Source organism: Nipponia nippon, unplaced genomic scaffold (genome assembly GCF_047370975.1).
Source record: "Nipponia nippon isolate SJK-2023a ecotype South Korea unplaced genomic scaffold, ASM4737097v1 scaffold_4, whole genome shotgun sequence".
NCBI classification, from domain to species: Eukaryota; Metazoa; Chordata; class Aves; order Pelecaniformes; family Threskiornithidae; genus Nipponia; species Nipponia nippon.
The window spans coordinates 103,770,484-103,787,387 of record NW_028262358.1 but is presented as its reverse complement, the minus strand read 5'-3'; the positions used below and the strand labels follow the sequence as shown (position 1 = coordinate 103,787,387).

At 43.2% G+C, this 16,904-nt stretch overlaps 1 protein-coding gene across 14 annotated transcripts in view; it reads left to right on the top strand.

Annotated features, from left to right (window-relative positions):
- Positions 1-3,149: 3,149 nt before the first annotated feature.
- Positions 3,150-16,904, top strand: part of ARHGEF10 (Rho guanine nucleotide exchange factor 10) — a 127,299-nt gene continuing 113,544 nt past the window's right edge. For 10 of the 14 annotated variants that reach the window (XR_015708215.1, XM_087774733.1, XM_087774730.1 and 7 more), the window contains exon 1: positions 3,341-3,457. The gene's annotated coding sequence lies outside the window, so the exon portion shown is untranslated. Of the gene's footprint in view, positions 3,287-3,340; positions 3,458-16,904 lie in introns of those variants that run through there. The other 4 variants (XM_087774734.1, XM_087774731.1, XM_087774723.1 and 1 more) reach the window with 2 other exon arrangements.

Sequence of the window (16,904 nt, the reverse complement as noted above, 5' to 3'; positions counted from 1 at the left end):
ACCACCATAAGTTATGGCATCGGCTGTACTATTGCTCATAGGCCACCCATGACAATAACAAGCTGATGTAACATGAGGACCATGGTGCTGAGGAATATTAAAATTTAGGAAAATTTGTACCTAGTCTGTCTGAATTGGCTGTCTGAGAATTTGACTTGCAAAGACTCCTCGTAAGCAGAGAGTTTTTAAAGGCGTTCATGAAAGAAGTTCTAGTGCTGGTAAAACATCACAGTATTATAAAACTCAGTTGTCAGGTTAACCTGTACTGGTATGCTCAGAATTGATAAACTGTCTCCCAGTAGTGGTGCTGGTGCTTCAGGGAGACCTGGAAGACAGGCCAGCAGCAGGCATCATATCAGGATGTGAATGAGCAATGCTTTTATAATACCAAATGTTATTTTGATGTACTAGTCTGAATTTAAGAAAGCCGTGTGGTTTGCCTTTTTAAAAAATTATTTTTATATATATATAAACATTTAAAAAGTATCATCACTCAACCATGTTTGGTAAGGGAAGTAGAGGGGATGTGTAACTTCACAAGTCTTCAGCATGAGTTCTGCAGATGCTCAAGTTAAGCAAGGCTGTTGGATATCCTGGCTTTGAGTGGTTTCTGAAGGATTACAATAAGCAGGTGACATATTTTCTTTGTGGGGTACACAGTTGAGAACAACACGCGAAACAATTTCTGAACTTCCAGTGGATGAAAACTCCCTAACAGAAAGTACCAGCTACATCAGCTGGTAAACAGAAGGAGGAAACCGAGAAAATCAGGCTTAACTGGATAATTTGGTAACCTAAGTTTTAGTTATCTTCTTCAGATTTCATTCAGCTTTTTGGAAAGCAAGCCATAGGAAGGATGTTCCATGTCCTGAGGTGTCATACAATTTAAGTCTACACTCAACCACCCCAATTTCCAGGGAGAGAAAAAAGGGGTCCCTTCTCCACAGCATTGCGTCGCATGGGGCCAGGACACTGCTCAGTGTCCACGGTGTCCTTAAGATGCCCAGTACGTGGACTGGAGTAGATGTGTGACCTGTGGCAGCTTGGAGGCAAGAGGTATCTTTGCCGAAGTCTCAGTAAGCAGCAATGAGAGTAAGAAAATTCCAGTGAGGCCTCATTGTACATGTATCACCAGTAAAACCAATTTGAACATCATCTTCTTAGGACCTGATTATGAAAAGCTTCATGTTAACTCTGGAGACAGCCGTTATCTGTACTCTAATTATCGACAACTAATTATGGATAAATAATGAATTTGTGATTGCAACAATAAGATTATGACTGCTAATAGGATGTTGCCTTAGAAAATAGGAAGAGTGGAGGTTATTTTTTAAGTTGATCTGCTATGGTTGGATTTGTCCAACGAGGTTTCCCCAGTGACTTTTTATTGGAATTAGAGAAGGATATTTAAGTGTGGTCACCGGAATCAAAGAAGTGGCTCTCAAAGATGAAAAGGGTTTCGAAAAGGACTACAGGACGGATTTGAAGTTCGTCTCTAACAGTGAAAGGAGAAATTAATGCACATGGATAATGAGTTGGCTGCCAAAAGGAGAAGGATATTGCTAAAAAATGATATTTTTAATCATGGAATTGAGCTAGTTGCACTTAGTCTAGGTATGTGTCTGTTCTTTAATGTGGCCTCTAGTGATAAGCAGTTATTAAACAGTTTGCCAAAGACTGATTCCCTGCCACTTCAGCTCCTGAAACAATAGCTGGATGTGAGTGAAGTGTAACATATTTTAAAAAGTACAGAAACAGCAGGATAAAGTGGTCTCTCTGCTGGAAGCCAAACCGAATGCCATAATGGTATTCCTGGCCGTAACCTTTACATATGGCCCAACCTTCTCTTCTCGTTTTCTTTCTTATGTAGAGCCTATAGAGCTATGTGAGAGCTATTTTAAGTTCACACTGTGATGATGCATTAAAAAGAAATAACTTTGTGAAAAGGGAAACATTTTGGAAAGTAATACATTTAAATATTTAATTTGTAATTCAGGTTGTATGAACCTACATGAAGACGTGGGATAGTTGTAAATGTGTGTTGTTAAACTATAGACAAATGAAAAAAGTAGAAAAAAGGTGGATTAATCAAATGTCTTTTGAAATGCCGCCATTTTCTACTAACATTTTCATGTAATGATAACGAATTTACTGTATCTGGGCGTATTTCATTACTCGGTGTAGCACGAATGCACTTAAATAGGCAAGGATGGCTGCTGGATGATCTTTGAGCAGCATTTAGCTTGACATTTTCATACTTAGAAGTGGTCCAAAGATTTTAAATAATACTTAGCAATATTAAATAGTTGTAATTGCTATCAAGGACTTATAATGTACTCAAGAGCATTTATTTTAATTGAAGTGTGACAGATGGGTACATGGATATGTTATAAAGTACACGTTTTCAAAACAACTGCAACTTGCGAAGGTTTTCTTCTCAGTTTTATGGAAGGGGCACGTTCAGTCCCGAGTCGCGTTCACGTGAACGTACAGGCGGTCGGCGTGACTTTCAGGGCAAGCGTTACACGCTCGTGCGCCCCGGGCTTGCAGTGACTGCAGGGCTGGCTTGGCTGGCGCTGGCCTGCAGCGATGCCTGCTGCGAGGGAAGTCACGAGAGAAGAGCAAAGATCCAAGGGTTGGGTACGAGGTGCCAGCATCTTTAGAAAACCTTTAATTTTTAAAACTATTCGAGTCTCAACTGATAAATGGGATCAGATTCCGAAGGAGCTACCGTGGCCTAGCGTGCATCCCAGCACGCTCGCGGGCCACGCGCGAGGATGAGGCTGAGGCTGAGGGGAGAAAAGCTGCGTCCGTTAGGCGGGCGCCCCGCTCTCCAGCCCCGGCCCGGGCCGCGCTCCCCCGCAGCGGGCCGCTCCGCTCTCCGCCCCTCACGCCGACGGCGCCCGCACCGCCCCCGCCGCCGGCAGCTGCGGCCCGGGCCCGCGCCTCGCCGCCCGCCGCCGGCAGGTGCCCCGGGGCCGCCCCCGCCCCGCCGCCGTCACATGCGGCGGCAGGAATGCGGCGGTGTCCGGGGCGGACGCGCACACACACCGCGGCCGCCCGCCCCGCCCCGCCGCGACGGGCGGGCGGCTGCGCCAACCGGGAGGCGGCGGGGCTTCGCGCTGTCCCAATGGCGGCGGGCGCTGCCCGAAAGGCCCGGCAGTGGGCGGGGCGCGGCGGGCCGGGAACAGCGGCGGCGGCCCCGGGGAGGCGGTAACGGCAGCGGGGGCCGGAGCGGGGCGGGGGCGGGCGGCTCCCCGCCAGGGCTCGGGAGCTCCGCTCGGCGGTGAGTGCGCGCCCGGCGGCGGCAGCGCCCGGGCCGGTGTCGGGGGGGGGGGGGGGGGGTGGGGGCGAGTGACGTGGCCGCGGAGCGGGCAGCCGCCGGAGCTCCGGCTGAGGGGAGCGGAGCGGAGCGGAGCGGGCGGCGGCCTCGGAGCTGTTGGCGGCGGCGGCGGAGGTGGGTGTTCCCTGCGGGGCGGCTGCAGTCGGCGGGGAGCGCCGGGGTCTCGCCCCGGTGTCAGTCACGGAAAGTTTCGTCCTCCGAGGCAGGGCTGGGTGTTGCGTGGGGAGACACCCACCCCTCCTCGGCCGGGGGCTGCCGTCCCCCCGCTTCCCGCCGCCGTCCCCGGGGGTGCCTCGCTGGGGCTGCGGGGCATCTGCCCGCCTCGGTGGGGGAGAGGAAAACCCGACCTTTTTTTTAATGTGTTATTGAGTAAGTTTTGCCAGTGTAAGGCGGCTTGGCGGGTTACTGAAGCGAGGGTGCAAGGGGTCGTTAATAAACGCGTTTACTCCTTGTCCAACCTTCTGGCTCTTGCTCTTTGGTGAAGTTTCTTCCCCAAGGTTTTGGCTGGGGCTTTGCTCGCGTGTGCGCCTCTTCGTGTCCTTCGGCATCGGGAGCTGCCCGGCTCCAGCTTCCCTCTCCTTTTAATCAGGTACGGACAAGGCTATGGAAAATCCGAACTCCCAGGGGGACCCGAAATTCTTTCCTTCCCCCTTCTGAAAAACTGTGTTCGACACCAGCTTTGTAGTTGGCATCTGCAGTTAAATTGGCTTTCTTGAGACGGGAGAAAAATACTTCGGCACAATAACGTCTGTCCAGTTCTGTGGGTTTTGGTTTTTTTTTTCAGAAGTTTTAAAGTTGTCTTTGGTTTCTTTGTAATTAACACTTTAAGTATTGGAGGAGTTACGTAGTTGCTTGTGGTGATCCCAGACCACGTAGTTACTTTTGAAAGATGCCCGGTTCTTACAGGGTAAGGCCAGAACAGCTTTAAAAGATCGGTCAGCCATTCACCTGGGCGAGTGAGCGAGCTTGGTCAGTAGGCAGTACCAGCTGCTTGGAAAGACAGCTATTAATAATTTGCCCATAGCAAAGGCTTATTTTAAAGGCCTTTAAGTAGTGTTTGCATCTTTGATGAAAAAGATTTTATCCATCCTAAATTCTGTCCTCTTTTCTTTAAGTATTTGTTCAATCCTTCTTTTTTTCCCAAAGCTACTAAGATCATGGCTTTTATCTTGTGCTAGCAGGTTTGAAGTTGTTTAATTGCGATGTAAACAGTATCTTCTTTTTTTCAGTTGTCCAATTTAACTGTTACCATAAAAAGGTATAGTGGGATTTTTTATTTTTTTTTCTTTGCATGAGTCAGGAAATAAGAAAGATTGGCTGTTTAAAAACTGTCTCATGCTAAATAAATACAGTGAGGATATACCAACGTATGTTATTTTGTGGCTATTATTATTGTAAAGAAAATAGATGTTTTCCCAAAGCCTTTACTCTGCTTAGTGAACCCCAGTGAGCAATCTGTTCTGCAGTAGAAATGAAGTATTACATTTTTTAAATTTTCTGTTGGCGCTCAGGAGACACAGATTTATTGCCTGAACATGGAACTTGTTGGCGCCTACAACTGCAAGCCCATTATTCAGGCAGGGGTTCTGACTGTTCAGCTGTTTTCTTCAATGGGCCCTTCATTCTTTTCACTTGGGTGATCTGTTTGATCTTGATAATCTGTCTGACTTGCTTTGTTTAATCCATCCTGTCTTTTTTTTTTTTTTTTTTTCTCCTCACCCTCAGGCTCAGTAGCCCATGAACTAGTTACATGTGTTTATCTGGTTATGAACAGTAGTTCTTTAGACACTACCTTCCAATCTGATGTTTCTGAAGGCTTTACAGCAAGATTTCAAGACTTTTATAGTATAGTCAAAGGATTTCGTAGCTTACGTGTGGCATTGTACGTGAGACATGACCTACTACGCGAGTGGCGACAGGTGTCTTGTGATGGGACAGGCACTGGGTGTCCAGTGTGTGGGGCTTTCGTGGCTGATACCCACAGGTGGATGTGGTGGGAGAAAGGACCGTGGAGGCAGACAGATGCTTGAGGAACGTGCTGTCCATCAGCTCCTGCTGAGTACCAGGACCTGGCAGGATCCTCTGGGTTTGGGATTCGGGAGTCCATACACCACAAGATATGGAGAGAAGCCCTAGTGCTGTGCGATGGGTGTGTGCAGGCTGGCATCGCGGCTCTGAGGCGTTGAGACCGCATGTGCAAGTCTTGTGTATTCGCTTTGACAGGTCAGTGGTGAGCACGCCGACGTGCTGAAGAGGCAGTTGCCTCCATGCACAGGAGCCCTCTTCTGACCAGGAGCTGTGGTTACTCTCAGCAGATAGGGTATGGTTTTGCTCCGCAGCAGACCACAACAATCCTTTCCCAGAGTAGAATACTGTGAAACAAGCTTTAACATTTATTGAGCTTAACTTTAAAAATCCACAGTATTACGTAAATAATATTTAGATTCTCATTTTTATTGTGATTGAAATTATGGGTCTAGGTACCTTAGCATCTTGGATTTTTTTTTTTTTCTTCTAGCCCATTAACTTCAGTGGAAGTGTGGTGACTTACACCAGGTTGAAATACTAAGTTTAAACACTTGTGTTAGTCATATGTTGAATATAAAAGGTTCTGATTATCCTAAACCTAATAGCTGTATACCATGTCTGTAAGATTTCCAGAATCCAAACTTTATAAGGTACAGCCTTAATTTTGAGTAGGCTGAATTTTTAATGTTAGACATTACAGCTTTTTAAAATGCTTTTGGAGTTTTTTAGTGTCTTTCAGTCTATTTAAGTTACTCTTTTTAACAGAGCTTTTTCTTTGTTTGTTTTTCTTGGTTATTATTTTATATGTATAAAATCTTGTACTGATTTTTTTTTTTTTTTTTCTTTTTGCCAGGACACTGCTACTTACTGCTGGGGGGCGGGAAAATTCTTTTCTTTTACATTTCTTTTACAATCGAGGGTATTTAGTCTCAGCATTAATAAATTCGATATGAAGAAATCTCAACACCAGAAGAGTTCCTCAGTTGATTCTGAGCTGTTTAGGAGTCCTTGCGTAGTTTATAAACATTTGAAGGAAGACAACAAGCTTGTCTAAAACCTGAGGGGCTATTGTCAAACTTCGTAATTGTTAACGGAATTTAATGCCACCGGGAATAGTGCATTATTCATTTGTAAAACAGCAAGTCTATTAACTGCTTCTATATAAAGTAGAAGTTATTTTTAGAATCTGTTGTACGAAATTTATAAACTTCAGTCTATTTCTGAAGAAGTCGGGAAACATTCTGCAATCCAGGAAGAGTTTTGATTCAGACTTTCAGATTAAAATTTATATATTGTGCAGAGCTGCAGTCAGTTTATTCATGCATCTATAATACTACACTGATCTCAGTTTTGTATGTGATGGAGAAATGAGCAGTGTGTAGCACGTATTTTCTTCATCTTTATGTATGTGTGATAGTAATTTTCTTTCTGCTTCTGTAAAGTGACTTCTGTTTCACTTTTTGCTTTCTCTTTAATTATGTCTTTCCATTTCACAGTTTTAGTTTAGAACTGTAGAAGGGATTTCATGGGGAATTGTCCTATAGCCTCTAAATTTAAAGGCATTTGTGAAACTGTCTTTCTGTGAGTTCAGCTTCCTGGTGGCTTTTTGAGCTGCAAGTGCATTTCTGTACTGTCCTTGCATGCTTCTTGTGGAGTATCTGTTGCAGCAGTTCTCCCTTCGAGAAGCTTCCTTTGGAGTTACAGTGCGAAATTAAACACGGTGAATGTAATTGTCAAGTGCGTCTTACTTTTTGAACGTTTTGGATGTTATAACAGGGCAATAAACGAGGCTTTATTGGTAGTGGTATGACTTAGTCTTTCATTTTGTATATATTCTACAACACACGAGTGAGGCATTTTTCACATCCAAGACCTTCTTTTGTTAAAATCAGCATTTATTACAGATATTTTTTCCACTCCTGTTCGTGCAAAGTCTTTCTTGTTACTACATCTGTTAGTGGAAAATTGATACTGGTAAATTAGTTTCTGAATCTAGAAGTAGTTTGAAGAGTAGAAAAGCTGCAAGCCTGGATGCTTGGAAATTATCAGGGATTCATGAACTGAAGCCTGAGAACTACTTAGGGAGGCTGCAGGCATGTTATGAGGGGGAGGTGCTCTTTATGATGAGGAAGGGAGGTACGTAAGCAAGATAAACGAAAAGTCTTACTATGGACCTGTACAACTGTGTCTTAATACTCTTTCTGTTTTCACATCTTTCTCAGTAATGTCATTGTGTGCGTCTGTGGTTTGCAGAGAGCAGAATTGCTCCTTGGGACTCAAGGTCTGTCACATATCCGTGGAAGGAAACTCCTGCATTGTTAGCCTCTCTTGAGATTTAAATTGCTTGGACATTTTCTTACACTGAAGAATCTGAGTTTTAGTTGCTCCAAAATACTTAAGGTTATTTTGGAACCAGGGACATGTAAAAGTACAACTTGTTTTTAAGGGAATGATGACAAGTAATGCTAAACAAGATTGGAAAAATGTGTTTTCAAACTTGTGTTTTTAGATCAAAAACGTGATTCATATTTTGTTCTGAATTGCCTGATCAGCAAGACTGTGGGAAGTGATGCATAACTGCACAACATTGATTCATGTCCTACATGTTTGCTGCTCAGTCAGGAAGCCTGAAGCTTAATGTCAAATGCGTGGGTGAAGCAGTTAGCCAGAGCAAAATAAATTGTTCTACTTACGTGGTGCTGAATAGGGGCATTATCTTGGGAAAATCTGTTTCAGTGACTTACTGTACTGTACAATACTTGTTACTTGGGACTGAACCATGAATACAAACTATTAGGATCCAAGCTCAAGGTCAAACATTCACTCTCACTTATGTTCTGTAATCTCTTCTCTAGAAATGCTTTCAAAAAGATTGCAGAAATCATAGGATTTTTTTTTCCGTAGAGATACAGAATATACATCTCAAACTTCAAGTAAGGGGGTAAACATTATTTCCTCATCTGTAGAATGGGATCATAAGTTATTGGGAAGTAAACAGCAATATCTAGACCTCCTGCTAGGGCCACAGTGAGTCCTGAGCTTATGGCTCTTGACTTTGTATTTTTCACCATTTTAAAGCATTCGGTGTCACAGCCTCAGTGTTCTTTTAGAATTTTATACATAATATTCAGTGTTGTTGCAAACCATGGACTGACTAATTTGAGCCTTAAAGACTTCACTTTTGAACTATAAAAGCTGAAGAAGGAAGAGGTCTACTCGGTCTCTTCCAAATCAGGGAAAGAGTGAAGACCGCTGATCTTGGGACTAGATGCAGAACTTACACTTCCACGGGAAACTGCCTTCCATTATACATATTTTGAAGATGAGGGCTGTTCCGTGCAGGTGCTATTACTGTTTTCCTTTCTTACTTTAACTGATGTTTTACTGACTGCATCTCTGCTTACTGATCTCTGATTTATTTGAATAATATTTTGGTTTTATAAAAAACAAATCAATGAAGTTTGTGTTATTTTTCTGGGGCATGCATTATGACTTTAATTTATGATTAGAAATGTATTTCCATACCTTACTCCAAACAGTTTTTATAGAAACACAGGAATAAGAGTCTGTATTCATATTCTTAATAACTTTATTCATCAGGTGAAATAAATTTGTTCAGTTGGACACTTTTTGTAATGATCAGATGTGATTCATTGTCTGTAATGGGTTGTGCTTGATGAGAAACAGTATGGTTACTTTTCCAAGGACAGTAGTACCCAAAACCTGAATATGTTTAGGAAGAGTCTCTCTGTCAGGACAAGGTTTGTAGAAAGCAGTAGGGACTGAATCTTCAGTTCAGCGTATCATTTAACTTGTATTACTGGAAAGAGCTTCTGATGGAAATTTTCATCAACCATCATCAGTATCTTGAAAGACAACCCATGCTTTGTAAAACTAGGACTCATGGATTTAATGCAAGTTTGACCAGGACTTTCTGGTTTTGGGGTGGATGTGCGAGATTAAGTACAATTAGAGGGGGGGAAAATGCTTTATTAGACTGTATCCATAAAAAAAACATTGCTCCCAGACCTCCCCTCCTGGAAGCCAAGAACTTGATTTGCTTGATAGTTTTCAGGAAGGGGCTTTTTCCCTGTGACAAAAATACTGTATTTTACATGTGAGGCTGATCAGAATTACTAGACTAAATGACTATTTTGGTGCATTTTTTATATAAAAAAAAATATAGTCTCTGCATAATAAATCTAATTACATGTGTATTATAATAATATGTATGCAACTAAACCATACATACGTTACATCACAATTGAAGTGTTATGCAGCATGCAGGCATCTTCTGACTTAAAAATTGAAATCTTCCTGAGGATGTTACTAATTAAGGTAATACTTTGTCTCTCAATATTGGAAGGGACTAATTTGGATTAGGTTTAAAAGAGGAAATTTTGGAAATAAGATTACTTTTCCAGATGAAGTTACTTGATTGCAGTCAAATTTAGAGCAAATGAAGAAAAATGCTCTTAGTATTCATATATTTTTATTTTGCCTGTGAATGTGAAAGATCATGGCCTTGAACAGAGTCCTCTAGTTTGTGTGGCACAAAACAAAAAAAAAAAAAAACAGTTCTGGCTAAGAGTAAGTGATGCCAGCATTCACTTTTAATTTTTTGGATGCTTGTGATTGTTACGGTACACTTGACCGCCAGGATGGCCTCCAAAACCTGGGGTGATGCCCCTCTTCTTCCTTTGGGTATTCAAACAGTTGCCAGTACAAAAGGCAGGAGCAAAGGCTTATTCACGAAAAGTCAGGTGCCCTATGTGCATGTTCGGGAACCTGTTCCCTTCCCTGGTTTCAATAACTTTTTAGCCATACTCCCTCTCATTCCTTAAATATTTGTAGGTCTCAGCTTTCCCATCTGTAAATTAAGTATAGTGCTATTGAGCTTACTAAAATCATATGTTTGTGTTGGGTTCAGCAAGGTCTTTTGCAGAATGTCATTATGATCTGGGTGGGTGTACTACTAGATAGGTGAAAAACTGGTGGGATGGTTGGGTTTAGAGGTGGTTAGTTGGTTATAACTTACCTGGAGGCTGGTAACCAGTGGAGTGCCCTAGCTGTCTGTCACAGGACATGTCCTGTTTAATGTTATGCGTCACTTGGAAGGTGACCAGCCCTTGCTCATGAAGTTTGCAGCTGATGCCAGACTGGGGGAAGGGGTGAGCAGTGATGTGCTTGAGATCAGGGCTGGCGTTCAGAAGGACCAGAGCAGGTTGGAGGAGCTGGCTGGCAGGAACTTTGTGAAATTCAGCAAGGATGGGGGCAACGTTGTGCACATGGGAAGGAAGAGCGCCTTCAAAGGGAAAGGTTCCCCTTCACTCAGCACTTGTCAGACCACACCTGGAGTATTGCATCCAGCTTTACATCCACACCCTGCCCCAGTACAAGAAAGATGTGGATAAACTGGAGCAAGTTCAGCATGAGGCCACCATGATGTCGGGGAGCTGTAGCACTGCCCTGGAGGAGAGGCTGAGGGAGCTGGGCTTGTTCAGCCTGGGGAAGAGATGCTTCATGGGGGCCTGACGGCAGCCTGCCCCCGCCTGTTGTCACGTTATCAAGAAGGTGGCAGGACAACAGGCAATGGTCATAAACTGAAGGAAGGGTGGTTTTAACTAGATATAAGGGCAATATTTTTCTCTAGGAGGACAACCAAGCTGGAGAACAGGCTGCCTGGCAAGGTTGTGCAGTCTCTGTCTTTGGAGGTTTTCAGGATCCCAGTAGATAGAGCAGCCTGGTCTCACCTGATAGCTGACCAGGCTTTAAGCAGCAGGTTGGACTACACAACCTCCTAAGGCACCTGCCAACCTGACCGAGTCTATGAATCGGTGATTCTGTATTTTGCCTTGCAATAATAATCTGTCCTTAGAGGGGAAGAATATAAAGAAATCCATAGTGCTTTCTGTTTGCATTGTGGATAGGAGCCCTCAGACAAATCTGCAAAGGCAGTCTTGGCTTTCTTCCTCTTTTCCCCTCCTGCAGGTGATGTACTGGGGAGGAATCTGCTCTAGGTGAAGGCTGTAAATAATACCATTTAAAAAGGAGGATCAGAATACCAGTCTTCAGCCATGTTTTCAGGGTGTCCCTGTAGCTTGCTGCTTGTTCAGGGCTTGCTGCCACATAGTTCTCTAGCTTTTATCAAGACGCTGCTTGGTGCGAGAAAGGGTGGCAGAAAAAGAAGCAAAGTAGCTTTTGGGGAAGTGGATTCTGCATCCAGTCTGAAAAATGCCCATCTCTGCGAATCTGACCTTGTTTGTGTTGCAGCTGGTAAAAGAATTTCCCCTGCTTTAACTGAGCCAGGAACTGGGCTTCATATTTATTTTCTACTTGAACCTATGCAGTTATGTATTATTCCATTGCTTATTATTTACATGATTTTCTTTGATAAATTTAAGAATAAAATTAGTACAGTATAGAACTGTTAGGTATTAATAAAACCGAATACACATTTAAAGAAATAACGATCCAGTCTTGATGCAGCCTTCTTCTATGGCTTACAGCATGTGATGGTAAGCTGTCATAATATAAATGCCTGCTTCATTCACACCCACTGTAGTATAAAAACATCTTTTTTTTTTAAAAAAAAAGGCTACAGTCTGTGTTTCTTAGGAACAGTCTTGTATGGGGAACAAATTGTGCTGTCAATTTTTTTTTTTTTTGTGTAACAGAGCCATCTTGAGGTACTTAAAAAAAAAAAAAAAGGAAATTAACCTTCTTTCTTCTGCATTCTTTTTTCTCCTTGCTTCTCTGCACTCTCAAAAGAGTCTATATATCAAATTTCAGCAAGATTTACTCCACAGCAGGAGTTCTGTAGTTATAGGTGGAAGAAGACTCAATTGGGCATTACACAGCAATATTCAGTAAGTGATGTGAACACAAGCGGGTTTTAGACATTTGTGGGCTTTGTTTTCATCAGGTTTTTTGTTTTGGGCGGGGGGGGGTGGCTAAATTTAATTTTTAGGCTTTCGGGCTTTCTCAGAGAAGTTGCTTTGCTGCTTGCCTGCACTAAGCTTTCTCTGTGAGTCATAGTCCTTGGAAATCAGTCTCCTTGTTTCATATTTTCTGTTTTCTATTAAAAAATGCTCACTGGCTCATGCTTTCTGCACCGTTAAGAATGAAGAATCCTGATGTTGCTGCACTTATAGTGCACACTCCTTCTTAAAGAGAAGGTATGTCACCTTTACAGTTCGTAGGGTGGTGGAGGTGGAAAACTTGGCCGTGTGTGCCTCTTGGGAGCTCAGAGGATAGGTACTGTGCCACCAGGTATGAACGCTGCGCTGCCTCATGGTTTTGGCGGAGCTTGTGTCAGTCCTGCTTCTGTTGCCTTCTGACTATTGTATAAGTAATGACTTTAGGAAAATAGTTTTGTTGAAGTGGAAATGCAGATGTTGATCAGTGTTTGTATCCGGGTAGCTGAGAACTGGTGGTCTGTTGCTCATCCCACCATTAGAGGAAACTATGAAATGACATTTGATGTGTAGCCATAGCTGGGAGACCTTCTAGTCCTGGAGGCAGAAGGAGTTACCAGAGGTCATGAGAGGGGAAACTGAGTCACAGAGAGGAACGCTGACTTTCTTCTGTAGTCTTTGGACAAGTATAAAGGTGCTTTTTTCTTTGCTAAAACTGCCGTTTGCCGTGGAATCAGAATTTCAGTCTCACAGATGCCAGGCCACTGGCCTTTATTACAGAGGTGTTAGTGCTCTGAGATTTTAAGGTCTGATGTGGGACGCTGCAGACTCACATACTACTGCCATACCAGTTTTTGTGGTGGAAGCTGAGCACTCTTGGTGAACAATTTGAAATAATAGAATAAAATAGACTATTTCAGTTGGAAGGGACCTACAATGGTCATCTAGTTGAACTGCCTGACCAATTCAGGGCTGATCGAAAGCTAAAGCATGTTATTTAAGGCATGGTCCAAATGCCTCTTAAACATTGGCAAGCTTGGGGCATTGACCACCTCTCTAGGAAGCCTGTTCCAGTGTTTGACCACCCTCTCGATAAAGAAATGCTTCCTAATGTCCAGTCTAAACCTCCCCTGGCGCAGCTTTGAACCATTCCCACACGTCCTGTCACTGGATCCCGGGAAGAAGAGCTCAGCACCTCCCTCTCCACTTCCCCTCCTCAGGAAGCTGTAGGAAGCAATGAGGTCGCCCCTCAGCCTCCTTTTCTCCGCACTAGACAAACGCAGAGTCCTCAGCCGTTCCTCGTTGGACATGCCTTTCAGCCCTCTGGGAATAAGTGCTGGGAGCCGTCCTTGGGGATTATTTCACACTCAGCCGGTTCTGGTTTCTGGTGCAAGTGCTGTTCCAGGTCTGACTGCTGCCACTGCGCAGGACTTCTCTGCGTGAGAAACATTCCCCAGGAACATTTTATTTTGATGTGGTATTTTAATTACATTTTCTTTTCCTTAAATATTGATTTAAAATTTAGAAATCATTACAGACTTGGTGGGGCCTAAATATATTGCCAGGTATTAAGGGATCTGAATCATTCTTTCAAAATACGTGCATTTAACATGGTTATTGCTGATATTTAAAGACAAACTTACAAAGTTACTAGCTAAACTGCTGGAATAAAGCCATGCTGCCCTGCTACAAATCAGATTTTTTAACAGCATTAGTCTTCTAGGCTCGGAATGTTTTCTGGATTTGCTCAGCTAGATTGGTTCAATGACTAACCCACTATAAGCAGATAATTAAACTGGGACCTTGCAGAGTTGGAAAGCTGTCTTTCCTTTTCCAGTCTGTAAATGTGAATAAGAGCTGCCTGTTCCTCCTGACAGTTTGGCAGGAAAGGACCCAGTGAAAACATCAGGACGCAGACAGGGGAAGCGAGGGCCAGTCTTTTTGGCCAGAATGGGACACCTGCCTTTCATAAAAGTGTCCGGGTGCTCCTTGGCCTCTCTCCCAGCATCTGCTGTACGTTGGGTACGCATGGGGAATGTGGGGGACGAGATGGAAAGGAGGCAATCTGTACACCACCACTGTGGTCCACGCTGCCCACTGCTACCTCTTTACCCTCACCTGAAGGAAAGAAGGTGATGAGCAGAGTCGGGTGAATCGTCAGGCACCTGGAAGCCAATGGGAGATCTTAACCTTTGGGGTAGGTAATTTGAAGAGCTGCTTTCTGTCCCCATGTTTCTGTGATTGCTGTGGAGCCTAGAAGGGAGCAGTTTGAGTCACTAACTAGAGGTTATACTGTCTTTGAGAGATCAATTTCATAGGGGGAAAAAGCTCTGTATTTTGATAACCTTTGTGTCATGGCCAGTATGTCAAGGCAGCTGTTCAATTAGTCAGACTCACAATCTTATAATGCAATACATGTGAACATAATAGCTCATGTGTTTCATGTTTAATGGGTTATTTTTTTTCCATTGGAATTTTTAAATACCTTTGGAACGAAATTTTGGTATTCTGTGTCTTAAACGCATGTGGTTATTTAGTTTCTTAAATAATTTTATGTTCAACTAAATAACATAAACTCAGTGGTCACGATGTTGCATCTGGAATACAGTGTTCAGTGTGGGGCCCAGTACATGTGAGGGCCTGGCAAACTGGAGCGAGTCCAGTGAAGGCCACTGCCATGGCTGGGGGGTGGGAACAGGTCAGGAGAGGCTGAGGGAACTGGGATTGTGTCGTTTTGAGAAGAAAGAACTGAAGGGGACTGAATTGCAGTCTTCTGTTCCCTAAGGTGGGCTTGGAAAGAAAACAGAGCCAGGCTTTTTTCAGAGGTGCACAGCAGGAGAATGAGAGGCAATGGCCACAAGCTGCTGCAAGGGTAATTCTAGTTGGGCATAAGGGACAAACTGTCCCTGGTGTGGCTGGTTAAGCACAGGAGCAGGCTGCCCCCAGAGGCGGTGAAACCTCCACCTTCTGGAGGGTTCAGAACTTGGGTGGAAAAGGCCCTGAGCAACCTGATCTAATTTTGAAGACACCTCTCCTGAGTGTATGAGAGAACATTCAGAGGTCCCTTTCAGCTCAATTTGAGCTGTGATTTCCATGATTATTGTTTGAATGCACCTGTATAGCTGTGTGGTGTGTAACTGCTAGCAGCAGGACCACTAGGGAAACCATTTGAGCTACAAACGCAAACTGTGCCGTATGCTGCTAGCCCAATTAAATCATCTGGCTTAACCTTGATTTAAACATCTTTAACTTGAGTTAGTTCCCCTGCCTCTCAACAGAAAAGTAAAAACCTTCTTTTTGAAATATGGTGCTGTTAGAGATTGTTCCATGACCATGCCGTCTACTACATAAAATGGCAATTATTTTATTTTTATGGAGGTATTACTGAAATGTACAATACACAAGCTCTCTTTGCTGCTGCAATGTTTTTCTCAGCATCTAAAAAGTAGAGAAAAATCTGTGGAACTTCAAGATGAATTAATGCAATGTATAAGTCAACCCCTAAGGCATTCTTAAGTGAGAAAGTATATCTTTCTTCTTGTGAATAACTGCAGTGTTCAGATGGGAGCAAGCAGGTCAGTGGCTAGAATTCTAACACTGGGTCTGTGTCCTTCTTTGACACCATTCTTGTGTAATTCGAAGCATGTCACTGTGAGCTAGATCAAAACAGAAAGCAAGCTGAAAACTACCATAGCTCAGCTCTGCATGTTAATTGTTAGTATTTGCTTGTGAGGAAGAAACTGATTTTTAAAATCGTTGTTGAAGTTAACTTCCACAGGTGTTCAAAACCTTGCATATAAAAAAAAATATTATGAAGGCCTTTTAGCTACTCTCTTAAAGATATATTTGGAAGAGGTGCTGAGACTAAGCTTTCAGAGATTTGCGGGTTATTGCACATTTCACACTTGAAAAATCTGTTACAGTGATGATTCAACTTTAAAAGAATAAAGAAGAATAGCCTTTTCTTCAAACGATAATTTTCCCTCATTTTGGCTGACAGTTTTGGTGTGGCAAGATGCATTCCAGACATCTGTAAACAAGAACACGCCTTTAAGTTCTGCAGATATAAATTGTAGAGAGAGGCTTTGGAAGGGACACTGTATAGTGAAGGCACATAATGGAATATTTTGTGTGCTGTAGACAGATGTTGTATATGTGTATGAATCCATTCTGAGCCTTGGCTCTGAAGCTACTTGGTTTTGTCTAGGACTTGATTAAGAGTTACCAAAGCTTAAGACGATTTAAAAGGGAGTTTTGTATGCTTAGAAAATGCAAGTTGTTATGAATTGTCTCATCATATGAGGATCTTGTGCTGCCAGAGTTGTTATCCTTCCTGGTACTCCTGTCCTGATGAGTTGCCCTTGCATACCTGATGTCAGGGAGGTAAATTGCCTGGTACCTCCTAAGGCTGGATCTTTTTTCGAGGCACTCCCTGTCATTCACTGCCACCTCTTCTGTAAGTGGCAATTGATTTGACCTCTGTATCCCGATTCATTTAGTTTATTATTTCTTCACTGTACCTTGAATTTCACCGTCTCGGCTTACTCTTTGCATACTTCAGCTGTGGAGACTTTCCAAGGGCTTGAGCTGTTGCAAGCAGCAACAGTAGCTTCTTG